The sequence below is a fragment of the Chiloscyllium plagiosum genome, unplaced genomic scaffold, assembly GCF_037043375.1.
Source record: "Chiloscyllium plagiosum isolate Xiang-an unplaced genomic scaffold, Cpla_swu_hap1 HiC_scaffold_3, whole genome shotgun sequence".
In the NCBI taxonomy this organism is placed as follows: Eukaryota; Metazoa; Chordata; class Chondrichthyes; order Orectolobiformes; family Hemiscylliidae; genus Chiloscyllium; species Chiloscyllium plagiosum.
The window spans coordinates 112,550,480-112,570,405 of NW_028270141.1; the positions used below are offsets into that span (position 1 = coordinate 112,550,480).

At 37.8% G+C, this 19,926-nt stretch overlaps 1 protein-coding gene and 1 pseudogene across 10 annotated transcripts in view; both read left to right on the forward strand.

The window, feature by feature from the left end:
* Positions 1–19,926, forward strand: part of LOC122548404 (glutamate receptor ionotropic, kainate 2) — a 451,896-nt gene that overhangs the window by 26,283 nt on the left and 405,687 nt on the right. The gene's annotated exons all lie outside the window — the stretch shown is intronic.
* Positions 3,037–3,374, forward strand: LOC122548406 (large ribosomal subunit protein eL30 pseudogene; annotated as a pseudogene).

Sequence of the window (19,926 nt, forward strand, 5' to 3'; positions counted from 1 at the left end):
TCTAAATTCCAATGAGCACACGCCCAACCTTCTCAATCTCTCCTGATAAGACTATCCTTCCATACCTGGATTTAACCTAATGAACATTCTTTGGGCCGCCTCCAATGCCTGTATATTTTTCTTTAGTTAGGGGCCTTTAACTGTTCTCATAATTCCAGCTGCGGTCTGTCTTCTGCCTTGTATACTTTTAGCAAGACATTCCTTTTTTTTGTATCCCATTCCCTCTGAAATAACGATCAATTTTCCATTTGCCTTCTTTATTGCCCACCGAACCTGTATGGTGGCTTTTTGTCATTCATGTACAAGGACTCCCAAATCCCTTTGTGCTATAGCTTTCTGCAGTCTTTTATCAATTTAAATTGTATTCAGTTCCACTATCCCTGCCAAAGTGTATAACCTCACATTGTATTCCAGCTGCCAACTTTTTGTCCACTAGCTTAATCTACCTATAAAACACTTTGTATTATCCTTGCTGTTTGCCATCCCACCTATTATTGTATCATCTTGGCTTTAGTACATTCCCTTTCCTCATCCAAGTCATTAACATATATTGTATATAATCTTGGCCCCAGCATTATTCCCTGTGGTAGTCCACGAGATACAGGCTGCCGTCCTGAAATGATTCCCTTATCCCAACTCTCTGTCTTCTATTAGTTAGCTAATGCTTTATTCATACTAATAAACTAACTCTATCACTATGAGTTCATGCTGTAATAAGCTCTCTAGTTTGTAGTACCTAATCAAATGTCTTCTGAAAATCCAAATACATTGCGTCCACTGCTACCCCTTTATCCTGTTTATTACCTCCTCAAAGATTTCTACTATTACATCCTTTCTAACACTCTAAACAGTTTCCACTAACAGATGTTAAAATAACTGGCTGATCATCACCTTTTTTTCTTGTTTCCTTCCTTTTTTAAGTAAAAGTGTTATATTATCAGTTTTCTAATCCTCTGAGACTTGTCCAGAATCTAAGGATTTTGGAAGATCACTATGAGTGCATCCATTACCTCTGTAATTATTCCTTTAAATATCAAATGATGCATCCCCACCAGGTCTAGGCAACGTTTTGATCTTTAGCCGTGTTCGTTTCCCCTTCATTTAATCTTCTTGCCCTTTTTTTCTTGGCTGTTTTTTGTTGTTTTAAATACTTCCAATTCTTTGGATTACAACTAATCTTACCCACATCGTACGTTCTTTCTTTCAATTTGATGCTATCCTTAACTTCATTGGTTAAGCACAGTTGGCTTAACCTTTCCTAATATTTTTCTTTCTCACATCTTTGCTGTGAGACATAAACTATCTCCTTAAAACTCTGCCATTGTTTGTTAAACTCCAGCTAGGTGTGCTCTCATTTTGTGCTTAATTTTTGTAATTATTTAGGCTTAATACTATTGTTTCTGACCCAAGTTCTCTCTCTGAAGCTGAATGTTAAATTCCACCCTGTCATGGTCAGTTTTTCTGAGGAGATCTTTTACTCTGATACCTGCATCATTACACATGATCAATTCTAAAATAGCCTGATCCATGATTGGGTCCACAATGTATAGTTCTCGGAGGCGGACCTGAATACACTGCATGAATTCATCCTTATGGCTACCTTGGCCAATCTGACTATCCCAATCTACATAAGACTAAAATCACCCATGATTAATGGGCTATCTTTTTTACATGCCCTCATTGTCTTCAGAGTTATTCTCTGTCCTACCATGTAGCTACCGTTTTGGGGCCTATAGGCTTCCCACACCAGTATCTTCTTCCCTTTCTTATTTCATAACTCCACTCATATGATTTTGACATTTTCTAAGGTAATTTCTTGATGTTGTACTTAATCCATTCTGTACAAACAATGTAAACTCACCATTCTTTCCTTCCTCCTTGTCATTCTGAAAATGTCATATACCCCTGAATATTTAATTACCGGTTTTGATCTCCTTGTCACTGTTTCATTGAAATGGCTATTAGGTCTAACCCAGTAATCTCTATTTGTTCCATTAATTTATTTACCTTTTCACAAACGCTGTGCAAATTCAAATAAAGAACCAATAATTTTGCCTTTTTCCACTTTTGTTCCCTTTTGATCCTATTTACTGCTGACATTGAGACATGAAGGAAATAGATAACATAGAATAAGAGAGGATTTTTTTTACTGGTGGGTGACACTAGGACAAGAGGGCATAACCTGAAAAATTAGGGAGAGCAGATTTAGGAATGAATTAAGAAGGAACTTCTTTACCTAGAGGGTTGTGTATCTATGGAATTCCCTGCTCAGTGAAGTGGTTGAGGCTTCCTCAGTAAATGTTTTTAAAGCTAAGATAGATAGTGTTTTGAACAGTAAAGCAATGAAGGGTTATTGTGAGAGAGCAGGTAGGTGGAGCTGAGGCCACAAAAAGATCAGCCATGATCTTATTGAATGGCAGAGTGGGCTTAAGGGGTCAGATGGCCTACTCCTGCTCCTAGTTCAAATGTTGTTATGTTCTTATGTGCATCATAGTTGTTCTACCATTTCTGGATTAATGGCACCTGTCAGATAGAAGATTTCATGAATCTAAGTTGAACTTGTGTAATGACACTCCAGGGAGAAAGTGAGGACTGCAGATGCTGGAGATCAGAGCTGAAAATGTGTTGCTGGAAAAGCGCAGCAGGTCAGGCAGCATCCAAGGAACAGGAGAATCGACGTTTCGGGCATAAGCCCTTCTTCAGGAAAGGCTTATGCCCTGAAGAAGGGCTTATGCCCGAAACGTCGATTCTCCTGTTCCTTGGATGCTGCCTGACCTGCTGCGCTTTTCCAGCAACACATTTCCAGTAATGACACACCAATCATACACAGAATTGATGGTCTGTTTAATGCTGTCTTTTCTATATTGTACCATGGAGCATTACGTATAGCTGTACATATCACATTTGGTTCTTTGCTTATGGTCATCCCTGAGTGAAGTCTGACCCTGCACTGTTGGCTCCTTCTTGTCTTCCTCCTCACTGTTATGGCCCCTTGGGCTCAGCAAACACTGGAAAGTAGATGGCTAGGTAGGCAAAATGGTGGCGGCCAAGAAAACAAAAAAAAATTAGGATCCATTAATTCTAGGCTCCAGTTGTTTGTGAAAAGTGGCAAATGTGTGCTGGGCTACAAACAAACAAATGATTTGTCAAGGCAAAACCAAGCTGGTATTCATGCCAACAGCTGTCCAGTCATGAGGAAATCAGAGATTGATTATGATTCTATATTAGCCAAGACTGGTGAGCACCAGTACAGTGGCAACAACATTAAACTAGGTGCAGCTTCGGGTAAATACTACAGAGTGTGCAAACTGGCTGTCATTGATTCTGGTAATTCTGACATCAGGAGCATGCCAGAACAAATCAGTAAGAAATAAACTCAGCTGCAACTCTGAAATGTTTTACAAATAAAGTAATTCTGTTAAAATAGCATGTCTTTTAAACAGTGCACATGGCCCTATTTGGCTGTCAGGGTTCATCAACCTGTCTTTTGGGACAGTGATATTTTGAGGATGTGGTGATGCATTGGTAATGTCACTGGGCGAGTAATCCAGAAACCCAGGCTAATAATCTGGGGACATGTATTCAAATCCCACCATGGCAGATAGTATAATTTGATTTCAATAGAAGTCTGGAATAACAAGCTTGTCAATGCGTGACCATGTAGCCATTGTCAATTGTTGTAAAAATCCATCTCACTAACCTTATTTAGGGAATGCAATCCAGCATCTGTATGTGGTTTGGCCTACTCTACAATTACAGTGATGCGTTTACTTTTAACTGTCCACCTGGCCATTAGGGATGGGCAATAAGTGCCAATGATATCTGCATTGCATAAGCAAATTTGAAAAAGTCAGAAGTCACACAACACCATGTCATAGGCCAACAAGTTTATGTAAAATCTCCTAAAGCTTGTGATTTTAAATAAAGCTGTTGGATGATAACCTGGTGTCATGTGACTTATGACTTTGTCTACAAGTTTAAAAAAGATGCTTCTGATCAAGTTATAACATTGACATTGTCTATGAGATTGACAATAAGAACACTTGATCATCTTCCAAAAGCTGCTTTTCAGTTTGTTGCCTGTTTATTTTGTTGATATTTTTGTATACATTTAGATGACTTTCTGTGCTGCCAGTGATGTGGTGATGTACAACTTGTTGGTCACCTGGGTCTTGTTTCAGGGTCTGGTTTGAATTTTAACACCAGACTTTCTGCACGTTATCCCCTTTGGTGTCACATGATTTCCAGATGTGAAGAAATGCTGGACAACATCTGGTTAGCTGTGACAAATTGCAGCTATTAGTGATCTTGTTGGTTTGCTGCAGTTTGCTGATCCTACCTATAATGTTGCCTGCCCATAAAACATGAAGTTGATGTTGAAATGCTCCTATAGCTTCATGTTGGGTTCAACTTCCAGAAAGGGGTCAAGGATGTGATCTCTGCAAATGCCCAGAAAATCTTGTTTGGAAAGCTATGGCTGAAGGGGATGCAATTACCAATTTAATTAGCGTCTTCATGAGTTCTTCTTTGGATAAATCTCACTCATGCCCTTGCTGCAGCATTTGACAACAACAAAAATGGCAATAGATTATTGTAGCTTCTGTCTGTACAACATTAGTTGAGTTTGCTAATCCTGAAGTTGATTTATATCATGAGGTCCTGAGTTACTGACCAAATCTTGTTTGGATCACTTTCATCATGCTCAGAAAGACAGGATATATTTGTGAAGCTGTGAAGCTGCACCTTTCTGATTGCTAGTAAGATTTTCAGATAGCCACCTTCAGGATCATTTATGACTTGATCTGCAAGGTCACGCTGCAAATGTTGCTTGAAAAGCAATAATTCAATGATGATGTTACTTGCTGGCCAATCCATAAGCAAATGTTTGCCTTCTATTTCTTGTAGAAGGTCTGTGATTCTCATTTTATTGAAATAGAATTTATGACTTATTAGTTCCTTTTTTATCTTGGATGTCTGTTCTGTTTTATTTTTCTTCCTTTTGCCTCTATTTTACATTATTTTTCATGAGGGTTCTTCAAGAAATTTTGCTAATTGTGGCTTTGTGCCTTTAAGAGATCAAGGTCTGTAGTAACAAAGTTCAGCCAGTAGAGGGAGTTCACACCAAACAAGGAGTAATGACATTACGCCAGCCTTGGTGCCCAATTGAAGGAAACAAAATAGTGGAACCAACTGGCCACTGCACAGAGGTAAGCTTCTTTGCATTAGAATGTCACTTTTTAGTGCTTTTGAACAGAATGTCTCTGTCAAATGACAATATATTTTGACTGCTATTGTTAATTCTATGCCTGGAGGAAGCCTTTCAGTTCTCAATTTTAAACCTATAAGAAGTCTTTTAACTGCTATCCTTTAATTTTTATGCTAGGAAACAGAATGAAACTTGGAGATCTGCTCATGAAAACCTGTTATGATTGGTTGACTGAATGCTTCATGATTCAGGTTGTCTAGTCTTCAGTGACGACTTGTTACAAGCTGGTTTTGCAGGGATTCACAAAAGACAATAGACAAATGGACAATGTTGAAACTGTAAAATATTATTTGAAACCAGTTTTTCTCATTGAAGGGTACCATTCACTCACAACATCTACTTACATTTTTATAATTCTTCTAACAAGGTAAAACATTCCAAGCTGCTGCTCAGAAATGTAATCAGACAATAATGGCACCAATTTACAAAGTAGCCTTTTAAATGCAAACTATTGTGGATGTTGGAAGCATGAAATTAAAGAAAAATCAGAAAATGTTAGAAGGTCTAAGGTGGTCAGTAGGTTGAAATAAAGTTAACATCTTCGATCAATTACCTGTTTATCAGAATTGGCAAAAAGTAATGCTGTGAAAGAATTTAAGTTACAGAAGCACGTCGGATGCTAGGAAAATCACAAGAGAATTTCTGCTAAGGGCTAAAAAACATTGAAGACTGCTTTAAATCACAAGTCTTCTATTATTTAATTTCTCCTGCCTGACACCCTTGCCCTTTTGATCTTTACTCCTTTGTGCTCGCTTCACTTCTCTAACTGCAGCCAGTTTTGGTGAAAGATCAGCCTCTTGATGTATAAATGCTGTCTCTCAGTCTCTTCACAGAAGCTGTCAGATCAATGGAACATTTCCAGTTTTTGTTTTGGAACAGATTAGGCAAGTTGATTAAAAGCTTGGTCAGCAAGGAAGATGTTGAAGAGAAACTTAATGCAGGAGAGAGAGAGCTGGAAATTTCAAAGCTTAGAGCATTGGATACCATTGTCATTGCAGTTAAAATCAGGGACTCCCCAAATTATGAATTTCAGTCAAAGAAACTGAGTTTCCTCTGTCTTGACTGAGTGAATAATTCATATATAAATTCATAAATAAATTCAAACCATGTAAAAGTAAACAAACCCATTAGCTATGTTCTGAAATGAAAACAGAACCTGCAAATTCCATTAAAAACAGAGAATGCTGAATGCTCAGTGTGGTTGGTCAGCTTCCTGGGGAAAGAAAGGGAGTTTACATCAGATTTACTGCATTCACAGTATTTATGGTGTTGTTTGCCTTCAGTCTGGCTCTGGAACTGCAATATTCATGTCTCTGAAAGCCCATGACTTTTTACTTCCCGGTAACAGCGAGGGGAGTTTGTGTATTCAGGGTAAGATTTAGCATGTGAACCCTTTCTCGAATTTTTTTTCACTAGATGCAATTTCATTTGTTGAGTTGCCTCTTTTTTCACCAAGAGTGCCTGTCAAATTGGAAGGGCTTGATCACAGCAAAAATGATACAGAAAGTGATTCTTAAGAGCTTCAAAAGCATTTTTATCTGTCTATGAGGCTTCACCTTCTAATGACAAGTAGTGATGATTTTTGAAGCTTTTTTAAGTACCACAGTTGGTTACACATTTCTTTGTCACTAAGTACTCCTGAATTATCATTGTACATCTGGGCTTTGTCCCAAAGCATTAATATTGGAATACTTCAACTGTGCTGGTCTATGAATAATAGGCTTGTGTGAGTGTAGTCAAGTCTGACATTTCTGCTAGATGCATTACCCTGAACAACGTGCCATGAATTGCCTCAATGCTGCTGATGAACATATTGGGTGTTTTTATATTGGGTGTTTTGCATTCTGAGCTCCATATTTTACAGTGAGTTTTGGTGAAGGCTAATTGTTTCAGAAGCTTGTCAATCATGTCAGCTTTCTAAGCACAAAAACCCCAACAATTTGTATTTCTGTAATCACTTTAATATTGCAACTTGTACTAAAGCGCCTCACATGAGCCATCTCAGGCATAAGTGATATCAATCCCAGAAATAGATTAAATCTACTGCCTGGATTTCCTTTCTAATTCCTTCTGCCTTTCCACCTTTTCCTTTTCCTCCAAGTATTTGGTCATCTGTCCTGTTTATACTACCTAGTATATCATTGCTGTCTTGTGTCATGCCAGTATGTGTCTGCTAACATTTTTGCCAAGCCCAGCATAATATAAGATCATCCAAGCTCAATACTCATTTTACACACACTAGTCAATCAACTGAGTCAATTACCCTGGAACTCAAGTCAGTCTGTCAAAGGGGATGCTTTATATAGAATAGAAGACTTGTGAATTAATATGCTGTGCTTGTCAACTTTTTCAGCAAGGTAACAGAGCTATATATCAACTATAGGTTCACAGATGAATTGTCAAGATCACTAAAATTGGTGTATAAAAGTAATTTATGCTAATATAGGATTTTGTGAATGAAATATTAAAAAATTCAGACACCTGTATGAAGAATGATCACATATATTTTGGTTGTAAGTGCATAGTATAGATTTCAGTACTATAAAAGTCTTTCATCTGATTATCTAATTCCCGTGCTTTTAACCTTGCTGTATATAATGGCAGTCATCAAGACAATCAACTGAATACAAGGAGAACTCGCCATTTGGATACAGAACTGGCTCAAAGGTAGAAGACAGAGGTTGGTGGTGGAGGGTTTTTTTCAGAAATGGAGGCCTGTGACCAGTGGAGTGCCATAAGGATCGGTGCTGGGTCCTCTACTTTTTGTCATTTATGTAAATGATTTGAATGTGAGCATAAGAAGTATGGTCAGTAAGTTTACAGATGACACCAAAATTGGGGGTGTGGTGGACAGCGAAGAAGATTTCCTCAGGTTACAACAGGATCTTGATCAGATGGGCCAATGGGCTGAGAAGTGGCAGATGGAGCTTAATTCAGATAAATGCGAGGTGCTGCAATTTGGGAAAGAAAATCCTAGCAGGACTTATACACTTAATGGTAAGGTCCTAGGGAGTGTTGCTGAACAAAGAGACCTTGGAGTGCATGTTCATAGCTCCTTGAAAGTGGAGTCACAGGTAGATAGGATAGTGAAGAAGGTGTTTGGTATGCTTTCCTTTATTGGTCAGAGTATTGAGTACAGGAGTTGGGAGGTCATGTTGTGGTTGTACAGGACATTGGTTAGGTCACTGTTGGAATATTGCATTGGTTAGTCCACTGTTGGAAAGATGTTGTAAAACCTGAAAGGGTTCAGAAAAGATTTACAAGGATGTTGCCAGGGCTGGAGGATTAGAGCTATAGGGAGAGGCTGGACAGGCTGGGGCTGTTTTCCCTGAAGCGTCGAAGGCTGAGGGGTGACCTTACAGAGGTTTACAAAATTATGAGGTGCATGGATAGGATAAATAGACAAAGTCTTTTCCCTGAGTTTGGGGAGTCCAGAACTAGAGGGCATAAGTTTAGGGTGAGAGGGGAAAGATATAAAAGAGATCTAAGGGGCAACTTTTCACACAGAGGGTAATACATGTATGGAATGAGCTGCCAGAGGAAGTGGTGGAGGCTGGTACAATTGCAACATTTAAAAGGCATCTGGATGGGTACATGAATAGGAAGAGTTTGGAGGGATATGGGCCAGGTGCAGGCAGGTGGGGCTAGATTGGGTGAGGATATCTGGTCGGCATAGACAGGTTGGATTGAAGGGTCTGTTTCCATGTTGTACATCTCTGTGACTCTATGACTCCATGATACCACCAACCATAAAATCTGGAAAGAATAATGTATGATGAACTTATGTCACCAGATCAAGGCATTGGAATTACTGGGGTGGATTTTCTACTAAATTAGAGTCTACAAAGTGGAGATATTTTAATCAACATATTCAGATATTTTTGATCCATACCTGGAACAGGTGAGACTTGAACACAGGTCTTCTGATTCAGAAGTAGGTACACTGCAGTACTGTACAAAACCTTAACTGGCGCAGTGGATTGTCTGCCATTATACAGATGTCTTGCTCTCCATTTCCACTGATGCCAGTTGTGTTGATTGGGTGACTGATTCCCAATGCCAACATTAAGTCTGGTAGTTGTGCTGTTGGTAATCCCGCAATTGACTTAAAAAAATACTATAACAATATGTTTGTAATTTGGTGATAAGAGAAAAAAAAAATTGTGTGTAAGAGCACTATGGACAAAACAAAAAAAAAGACATCGTTTGTGGGTTGTTGGGATCAAATGATAATGCCCCAACCTCTGAGCCAGGAGACTGAAGTTCAAGTCCCGAGCTGCTCCAGAGGTATGTCATTACATGTCTGAACAGGTTGATTAACATAACTATTGGTCAGCAGTAGATCTTTTGTGTATAGTCGTAATGTCCCTACCTCTGGACAAAGCGGTCTGAGTTAAAGTCCTGATGCCTCCAGTACTATGTAAGAACATCTCTGAATAGGTTGATTATAAAATATCTACTTGTGATCCATTGCTTGCATCACTACCTCTACTTCAGAAGTTTCGGACTCCAGTCCCACCTGCTCTGGAGATGTGATGTGTTTGCTTTTTTGTAATTTGATCACAAAGTCCTGCAGCATCTGTCGAGAAATAAACAGACTAAATGGGTAGAATTTATTGTTTGAGATGGGTTCACGTCAATTGTTTGGAAACCCAGTGGGAATGCTGCACTGAACGTTTTTAGGAGGTCTGATGCAATTTGATGATAAGTGCCATTTACTCGGATAGTGTCGGGTCAGCATTCAATTAATCTGGTGTAGAACAGAAACTCTGACCCCCAGAAGTACAGGCAAACCAGAAGCTGGCTGCTGCAGCAGTTACAGGAGCAATGGCCATTCTTAGTATTGCCCTCAGGCCTTCACTGGCAAGGCAGTTGACTGGAGTTAGAGGTGAGGGTATTTTATATGTTAATAGCTCTGAAGAGGTTAATGCTGAAAGCTACATTAAGCTCCTCCAATCTGGTAATAACGTAAGACCTGTGTGGGGAAAGACAGAAGAGCATTACATCTTGAAGGAGATGACTCCCATCTAAGTTTCCTTGTAGTCTTTGTAGCAACGTAATTTGTACCTGATTGCTATTCTGCAATAAACTAAAAGTCAATAAAGCATTGAAGAAAAGATACTTTGGAGTTCAACAAGTTTTTGACAATTTTAGAACAAGTAAAATCCTTTGATCCATAAATAATTTCATTTATGCTGTCTACAGGTGAACAGAAACATATAAACATGAAGTTTAAAAATTAGAATTCATAGGAGAAAGTTGTTGTTGGAATTACTGATGAGTCTTTATCAGATTTATTGCAGTCCAAAGAAGATTTGAGCTTGGAGACAGCCATTTAAATAGCAACTGAAGCAAAAATCTAGGAAACAATACACATCAATCCTAAGACAAGAATGCCACCCTTATCACAGGAAACCTGCACAATCTGTTTGATTTGTAAAGTATAATAAAAACCTTAACAATATATAAAAGGGAATAAAAAGTAAGTCAAATAGTAGATACAAGAGTCAATGTCAATATCATGAAGGAGAGACTTCACAAACATAAATGTAACTATTAAAATTAATGCTATATCTTTGAAATAACAGATCACTTCCTGAGGATATGCACAAGTAGTCAGAGAACAGTTACAGAGCAGCAAAAAAGTCAAATAGTTTCTCATACAAATATGATAATGAGATAGTATATCAGGCAGCATCAGAGGAGCAGGAGAGTCGATGTTTCGGGAATAAGCACTTCATCAGGAATGTGAAGTTGGTGATGAAGGGCATATGCTAGAAGCATCGACTCTCCTGTTTCTCAGATGCTGCCTGACCTCCTGTGCTTTTCCAGCGCTACACTTTTTAACTCTGATCTCCAGCATCTGCAGTCCTCGCTTTCTTCTGATAACGAACTAGAGTAATCTGCAAGAGAAAATAATTCCAATATATTCCTTTTGCAAGAAGTAATTTATATCAGTAGTGATCTCGTTAATTTTAAGCCGCTCTGAAGTGAGTGTCACTATCAAATCACATACCTCGAGTGAAAGAAACACTGCTGACAACCTACAATGGTGCAACCACATGGCCCAGGAAGTACCAAAGGCATGCTTCAAACAATTCTGGAACATAAAGAATGTAAGAGCGTGGAAAATATATACACCCTTCATAATCAATATTTCACAATCTTCAGCATGAATGCATGTTGTGACCATCAAGCTTATTCAAATGGTAGAAAGAGTTGGACTAGATAAAATAAACAACAAGTGAGTCAAAAGACTGCCAGTTTTGCCGAGACTGCTCCAAGTTAGTCAATAACTAGCAAAGGAGCAGCCATTTATGGTACCATGGGTTAAAGATACATTAGTTTGTAGAACAAACAGTTGTTGATAAACTGGGCAAAGGACAACTGGTAAAATATTTCATTGGGCTTCCATGATTTACGACAGAATGAAAAATAAGGAAGAATTTATTGAGATTAACAATGCTGTCATAGTAAATTTGTTTAATTTGATTGTAAAGAGATAGTGACCAGCAGCTAAGATAGGCTCAATCAAATACAGTAGGAATAGAAGAGAGACCGAGAATGCACCACCATTTATCAGTATTGTGTTAGTGAATGACTAGATTAAGGGCCCAGTGAGTTATCCACATACTTTGAGGACTGTCAGCATTTCACAACTGTAAATGATATAGTAGTCCATGACAGTCGACTGGTTATTCCAGATTACCTTGGCAAAGATGTCCCGGAAAATACATTGGATAGCTTGGGCATCATCAGGTGTAGGGTCAGAGCCCAGTCAGCTCTGAACTCACCTCCAGAGTTGGGGAGATGGGAAATCATTAAATTATATTCAATGTTTCAAGTCAATGACCTTTCATCAGTGCCTGGAAATGTTATAAATGCAATAGACTTTGACCAATGGAGTATGTGTGTCCAGTGCAGGAAATGAGCACTGCAATTAAGAATGGCCTCTGTGACCCATCTGCATATATGCACTTGCAATTGTAACATTTTTTTTGGTCAGGAAGCTATTTTTCTGGCAAACACTACAAGCATGTGGAGCACTGCCCTATATGTCTAAAACTGGACTGACACCTTAATAACATCTTCATATTGCTTCCACAATTTAGTGGTGATACTTACATCACCTAACCTCCCTTGTTGTTGGAAACAAATGACAAAAAAAAATTGCACATTTAAAGCTTCATTAAATATATGTGTAGAGCAGTAATATAAGGAACATAAACATTATGAGAATATTTACGAAGATCTCCTTCTAAACAAACAATCCTTCACCACAGTTCTTTTTCTATCTGATGGTAGAGTGTGTACTCCCAATGTAGGACATGGCACTACCATTAATAGTGATCAAGTGATCCATTTGCCCATGCCCAGTCGCAACTGTAATACAATGTCATTCATCAAACGTATAAAAGTAGCAATTATTTTCCTTTCAAGTATTTAGCTTTTATTATAAAAGCATCAATCAAGTGGACCATTAAGTCTGAACGACAGGGCTTTCTGAGAGCACAGAGTCAGGTATTATATTTTATTGAATGAAAAACTCAAAATGAATACTATGAAAATAGGTTCATGCCCTACGGAGAGCATAGTGTTCAGATAAAAAAAGAGAGTTGTTTGGAGCAATCATTGATCAAATTCCCAGACAGAAAGTCTCATCCCTCTATTCAATGTGAGGGAAAGACTTTGTTCATGGAACTCTTAACTGAGTTCTTTTTCAATGCTGTCATTCAAAGTTAGTCAATAATCGATGCATAAATTAACATTAAGTTTTCCATCACATTTGGAAAAATCATGAGCCAGGCTTTTGTAGATCCAAGGAAGTTTTTCTGGGTATATTTTGAGCTGTAATCTCCAACATTAGAGATAAGATATGCTGTAGAGTTTTACAAATTATGTAATCAAATGAAAGTGATATTTATCCCCTTGAACCTGTTATTGAGTGATATTCGGTGATATTGTGACTGATCTGTGATCTGACTTCATAAAACTGTCTTTGCCCCATACCCCTTTTAACAGAATTTACTAATCTCTGAACTAAAATGATCAATTGAAATTGTGTTTTATCAGAGAGTTACAACTTATGTATCTAAAAGTTTCAATGAATTTCACTCCTGAAAGGCTTGCCTATAATGTTGAGGCTTTTTTTCAGGGGCATTAGCTTATTTTTAAACTACCCTATCAATTCCGCTTAATATCTTGAAAACTTCAATCAAATCATTTGTTAACTTTCCAAATTTTGGAGAATACATTTCTCCAGAATATTTTGTCATTATTTAATCCTAAATATCACTCAGGTTTAACTATGTTGCATTGCCTCTAAGGTAGAGTGTGTGGAATTGCTTCTAGTTACACAATATGTAGCTTAAGCATGGCTTTGTAGAGCTGCAGGATGATTTCTACTTCCTTCTATTCTAATCTTGTAGATATAAAAATTAGCTTTCTATTAAGCTTTTTGATTATTTCTATAGCTGTTCATGACATTTTAATGATCAATGTACTTGAACTCCCAAGTCTTTTTGAACCTTTATTCTTTTTGCATATTTACGATTTAGAAAGGACACTGTTCAGTCTACTTCAGGTCCTAAGTGAATCTACATTTGGCTGCAATGAAACAAATTTACTGAGGTTTTGCTCATTTACTTAGTCTGTCAATATCACTGTGATTTTACACCTCCATCTACATTGCTTACTATGCCACCTGTCTGTATGTCATGGAAACATTTGGATATGTGGCTTCCTACACCAGTTGTAATATGAACACTGTCTGTCAGGATTGAAGGATGCTTTATTTTCCATGTTGGCCATCCGTTTGAATGAACATGCAGAAGAAAAGTTAAAAACTTGAAAGTTTTGAATCATGATTTTTGATACATGAGAGAAAGACATGCTTTTGAATGAATCTCTCCTCTATTAATTCTGAGAAAATAAGAGCATTTTTAACTGTCCAAGTAAAACTGATTATGTAGCTGCACTATTAAAGTTCGATGCAGTGCCAATTCCATTAGAGCTTTGCATATACAGAGTCCCAGTGGAGGCTTATTTTAGATAATTGTTTTATTGTAATATCACTATTGAGCACTTAGTCTGAATAACCACTTTGATTACATATTTTTTTAATCCTGTGGGAACAATAATTGTATTAGAAAAGAAAGTAAATCTAGTACTCTGAATTTATCAAGTCACTTAAGGAAGAAGAGAGAACTAAAAGTTTTTGTCACTAGTTGATACCTCTCTGTATTGTGAGAACAGAGCAGCTAAAACTGGTGGAGTTACCAAACAGAATGCACCCTTTATAATATTTTCAGTGTGTTTTTAATCCACAAAAGGGCAGTAGCACAGATTGCTTTATACTGTGAAAGTTAAATCTGCTTTTCATTCTGTTCACAAATCTTATGGTTGGTTTTTGTTAACAGCTTAAGGATTGAATCATTTTGCTGCTTGATTGATTAAGGAATCTTCTGTTTCATTGCAGGGTCAATTCAGAACAATACTTCCAAAGCAGAATGGCACTTTCAAAATTTGTCCATTGAATAATGGAAAGAATTGAGAATTGATGTATTTTTGTGAATTTTGTCACTGACCAAAATTTCATTACAAAAATATACTTATTTTCAAAATTACCTATGTGTACATTGCAAAACAGTTCAAGTCAGACATTAAAGAACATTCAGTAAAAAAATTCTCGACTGAGCATGGCACTCTTAGGTGCCTCCATCCAAATGTAAAATTGGAAAGTTTACTCAGAATGTCAAAAAACCATATATATTCTTATATATTACAAGTTACAAAGGGTTCTATAAGATAACAGACACTTACGTTATGATAGTAGAAAAACCTTAGTGGCTTTTCTCCACTTCGCTTTGGTGATGCCTAGTTTACTCAGAACTATGTGCTGAGACATGTACCAAGTTTTAGTACATGTCTCAGCACATAGTTCTGCACCTTGGAATGTGCCAGTCCGCAATAATCAGTCAAGGCCAACTCTTGCAATTTGAAGATTAACAGGTTTTGGGCAGACCAAAACTGATCTTTCATCAAGCTGATGATCTAATGGGCACAGTTGATGTTTGAGTCAATGTGCATCTCAGGGAACAGCCCTTAGAACTCAAAGCTCTGGATCACAGAGCTGCTTGATTGAACCTTGAAAAAAAACCCACTGCATCTCTCTCTCCAGACATTCTTTGCAAAGGCACATTTCAGAAGGTTCAATACAGTATTTTTGCCATTATGGAAATATCAAGGGCAGTTTATAGTGGCGCAGAAAATCCTGGCTTGAATGAAAGATTTGACAAAAGGTACCCTTCTCACCAAGAGCTGATCTAAGTCTTGATGCTTGTTAGAAACTTGTAGTAATGAGACATTCTGCCAAATGACTTTAACAGTCTGCTCAGGGAACCATCTGATAAGATTGACCCTCTTTCTTTGAGGATGTTATGTACCAACCACTGCCTAATGGACTTGTAGTAAAAAGGTACAAACATTTGCAAAAGGGACAGGTGATATGGTGCAGTCTGACTATTGTGTGGCCTGACCAAACCTTTGAATATAACATCAGCACATAGTGACACTTAGTGTTTGCGTACTGAGGGTCTATGCACAGAATGACGTGGCCACATACAAAGGTGGCCATCACGATAAGGGAGATGTTGGGTACATCTTCCCCCTCCCATCCAGAGATTTGGACATGGTGTCCCTATTGCCAAAATCCATCTTTAACTTCCAATTGAAGTAAAAGATGGCTTAAGTGACTATGCAGTGGAGGCTTGGGGAATAAGATTGATCTGTGCTACATATAGCAGCACTGAGAGCATCTCACATCTGGGGACCATGTTTTTACCTGCAAAGGGGAGGAAGCGATGATTCCTATATGCCCAGTTTCTGCTTCACCTTGGTGATAAGCTGCTCCCACATTTTAGCACACAACTGGCCCCTTTAAATGACATATAATCACAAAATCATACCATACAGAAGAGGCCCTTCAACCCATTAAGTCTGTACTGCTAAAAATATCCTTCTACCTACACTTATCCTATGTATCTACTCTAAGCCCATAACCTTGAATGTTATGAAACCTCAGGTACTCATTCAAGGAATGAGGTTGTAAGTTTTTTTTTTAAAGGTTGTAAGTTTCTCTCAGGTAGTGCATTCCAGACCCCCAATATCACCTGGGTGAAAAATATTTTCCTCATATCGCTGCTAAACCTCATGCCTTTCACCATAAAAGTATGCTTCCTATTATTGACTCTACAGCTTAGGTGCTTTCTATTCACCCTATTCATGTTCTTTATAATCACATGCACCTCTATCAGGTCTCCACTTATCCTTCTCTGCTGTAAAGAAGACAACCTGAGCTTCTCCAGCCGCTCTTCAGAATTGAAATACTCCATCCTAGGCAACATTGTGGTGAATCTCCTTTGCAACTCTCCTTCCTATAGTGTGATGACCAGAATTGCTCTAGGTAGGGCCGAAACAAAGTTCTGTGCAGCCCCAACATGACCTCCCGGCTGTTACAATGTATACCACGACTGATAAAGGCATGTGTCCCATATGCCTTAACTATCCTATTAACTTGTCCTGCCACCTTCAGGGATTTGTAGACAAGCATCCCAAAATCCCTCTGTTCCTCTGAGATTCCTAGTGTCTTGCCTTGTTCCTTCGAAAATGCATGACTTCACAATTATCAGGTTTAGATTCCACCTGCCACTGATCTGCTCACCTGGCCAATCAGTTCGTATCCTTCTGGGTTAATTGAATATTTTTAAGGCTGAGTTAAATAGGTTGATAGGGGGCTGTCTAAGAGTACAGGGAATAAACAGGAAGGTAGAATTGCGGCCACAATCAGATCAGCCAGGATCTTTACCAAATGGAAGAGCAGGCTTAAAGAGCTGAATGACATAATCCTCCTCCTATTTATGTAACAAAATTAATAATAACATTTAGGGTTCTTCTAAACCCACTCAAACTCTCCAACCAAGAAAGGGAACAATTCAAACTACAATATCATTCCTTCAGGCAGCAATTAATTTCTGGAGCTTTTCTTTAATTTGATTCTCTGTTCATTTATTTTTCTCTTCCTTTGTCTGTTTTACTTTTCTCCTTGAATCCCCTCTCTGTTTATTTCACTTCATCTCACTCTAATTTTCCCTATCCCTTTTTCTGGCATTTGCTGTTGCTTTCGCCATCGAATTATTTGAGAGGGTAACGTTTAGCCATGTCATTCATTTTACCAGACACCTGTTGACATCACCATATCGTTACTATCTTACAGTTCCAGCAATTTGTGATGCAAATTGGTTGCCATTGAAGGGCAGGGGGAGAGTGAATTCAACTTATGGCGCTTAGCTCTTGAGCCAATTCTAGCCAATCAGAATGCAAAAAAAGTGGTAATCATTTTTCTAGTTACTACATTAAGATTTTTGCACAACTGTGATTATGAATCACAGGGCAATGATTTTCTCCTTATATTTTAATTAATATCAGAGATATGTTAAAATCCCCACTCAAGTGAAAATATGGTAAACATAATTATTGATGTGAGGGAGTAATAAGGACATTGATCCTCATTACTCTAGGATATAGGAAAGTGCAACCCAGACAGAAATCTAGGGGAAATGGGACAGGAATTTGAGGTGAAACCCAGATATGCCGAGGTTTCATTTCATTTGCTCCTGTCCAAACTTCCAGAGGATATACGCAGATCAACATGTGGAGTGTCAGGAAGGTCTTGAAGATAGAATCTCAGGTCCTGGCCTAAAATAGCATCATGGGGATTTGCAAAATTTGAGAAGCAGTTTTATTGATAGCTTCAGTTCCTTTTGTGTGAACCACTTAATTTTGGTGCATCTAACCTATTATGTATGTTTTTATAGATAAACATAAACTGGACTGGTTCAAAAATCAAGGTTGCCACGGAAACCACATTGGAAAATCTCCTTTGTCTAATTTCCATTGCTGAATAATATTTTATTTTTTACACTGATACAAAATGGACAGGCAAGGAAATAAAAAGTAGGTTGATTAAAAAGCCCTCACTAAGATATTGTAATATCTCAATCAAACATTTGTTTCCCAGTTATCCCTGTAGCTCCATCAAAGGGAAAGGCAAAGTGGTGGTGGTGGTGGGGTGGGGGGAGGGTGTGTGTGTGTGTGTGTGAAAGAATCAGTGTGTGGGAAAATATACTATGACAAATCCTTATCCCTTAGTTGATCAAAACCAATCTGGAGATTACATGAACTAAGCATTAGAATTAGAAAATATAAGTAACCCGTCAAAGCAGAAGATAAAGTATTCTCGAGGATCACTGCTCACTCTCTGGGAAGAGAAGAACTATTCAACTAATTTAAACACATTTTCACTGATCCTCCTCAATCTTCTAAACTAGAATAATCAAAAAATGCACTAACCAGATCTTTTGTTTCCTAGATGTCTATCAACTCTATATTGCTTGAAACTAAATAGACCAAGTATCTTGAGTCTTTCAGAGTTGATGATTTTTTAAAGCTGAGAATCATTTTTGCAGCTCTCCTCAAGAAATGTGGAGAATTGTTGTTACTGGGTGGGTGAAACATTGGACATAGCTGAAACCCGACTTATTCTTTTACTTAAGATTTTTTAAAAAATGATTGACCCGTCATTCAACAACATGACTGTTGAATTAACCATGATTTCTTACTATTCAGATAAATTCAAGATGTCGTTCCTTAAGCTGCACTGATTATTTTTGAAGCATGATACTCTTAGTTCAATTGAGAAGGATCAATGTGAACCCAATTAATCTCACAGTTGTTTCCAATGATTGTTGGTTGAAGTATGATAACTTTGAGTTAGTATAGAAGAAGTAATATATCAACCAGTTTGGTATATTTTCAATCAGATATATTAAATTCAATAATAATGAGGAAGGGAGATGGTGACATAATTCAAGAGAATCTGAGCAATGCCATAAAAATGCTTCTCTTCCAGATTGTAAACATGAAAATAAATGGTTAAGAGTAAGAGAAAAGCCCCTTACTTATTATAATCACTCCATTGGTGGCTAGGCTTTCAGCTACCTTGATGCTAAACTCTGGAATTTCATCAGCAAACCATACCCTCTCTTTATTGATGCTCCTTAAGATTTCTGTCTGTGACCGAGATGACTAATTGGTCACCTGTGCTAAGGTCTTCTTGTGTAACTCATTGTCAAACATGACTTGATAATGCTCCTATGAAGTGCCTTGAATACTTAAATAGACACTTGAATGGCTGTAAACTACAGGGGCAAGGACCAAAAGCTGGGAAGTATGGTTAAACTAGACAGCTATTTCTTTGATTGGTGTAGGCATAATGGCTCAACTGATTGGCTTCTGTGCTTTTGACTCTTCTATGTTTCTATTTTATTCTAGGAATGCTTTATAAATGCAAGCTGTTGTCATTTTAGTAACCTCTATATGAAAAAAAACCTGATATATATTTCTTATCTATCAGTTCCTTCTCCTAAATTTAGAAGGCTGTGTCTGGAAAAATAAATTGCAAACAGAAATTAAGTCTCTCTGAAATGGATTATCTGTGGGTTATATTTTTATAGTTGTTTTAGGCAGTAGAAAGCCTTGGATGGATGAGTATGTGATGTGAAGTAAATCTGCTTACATTGAAACAGATTTGTCTGTGAAAG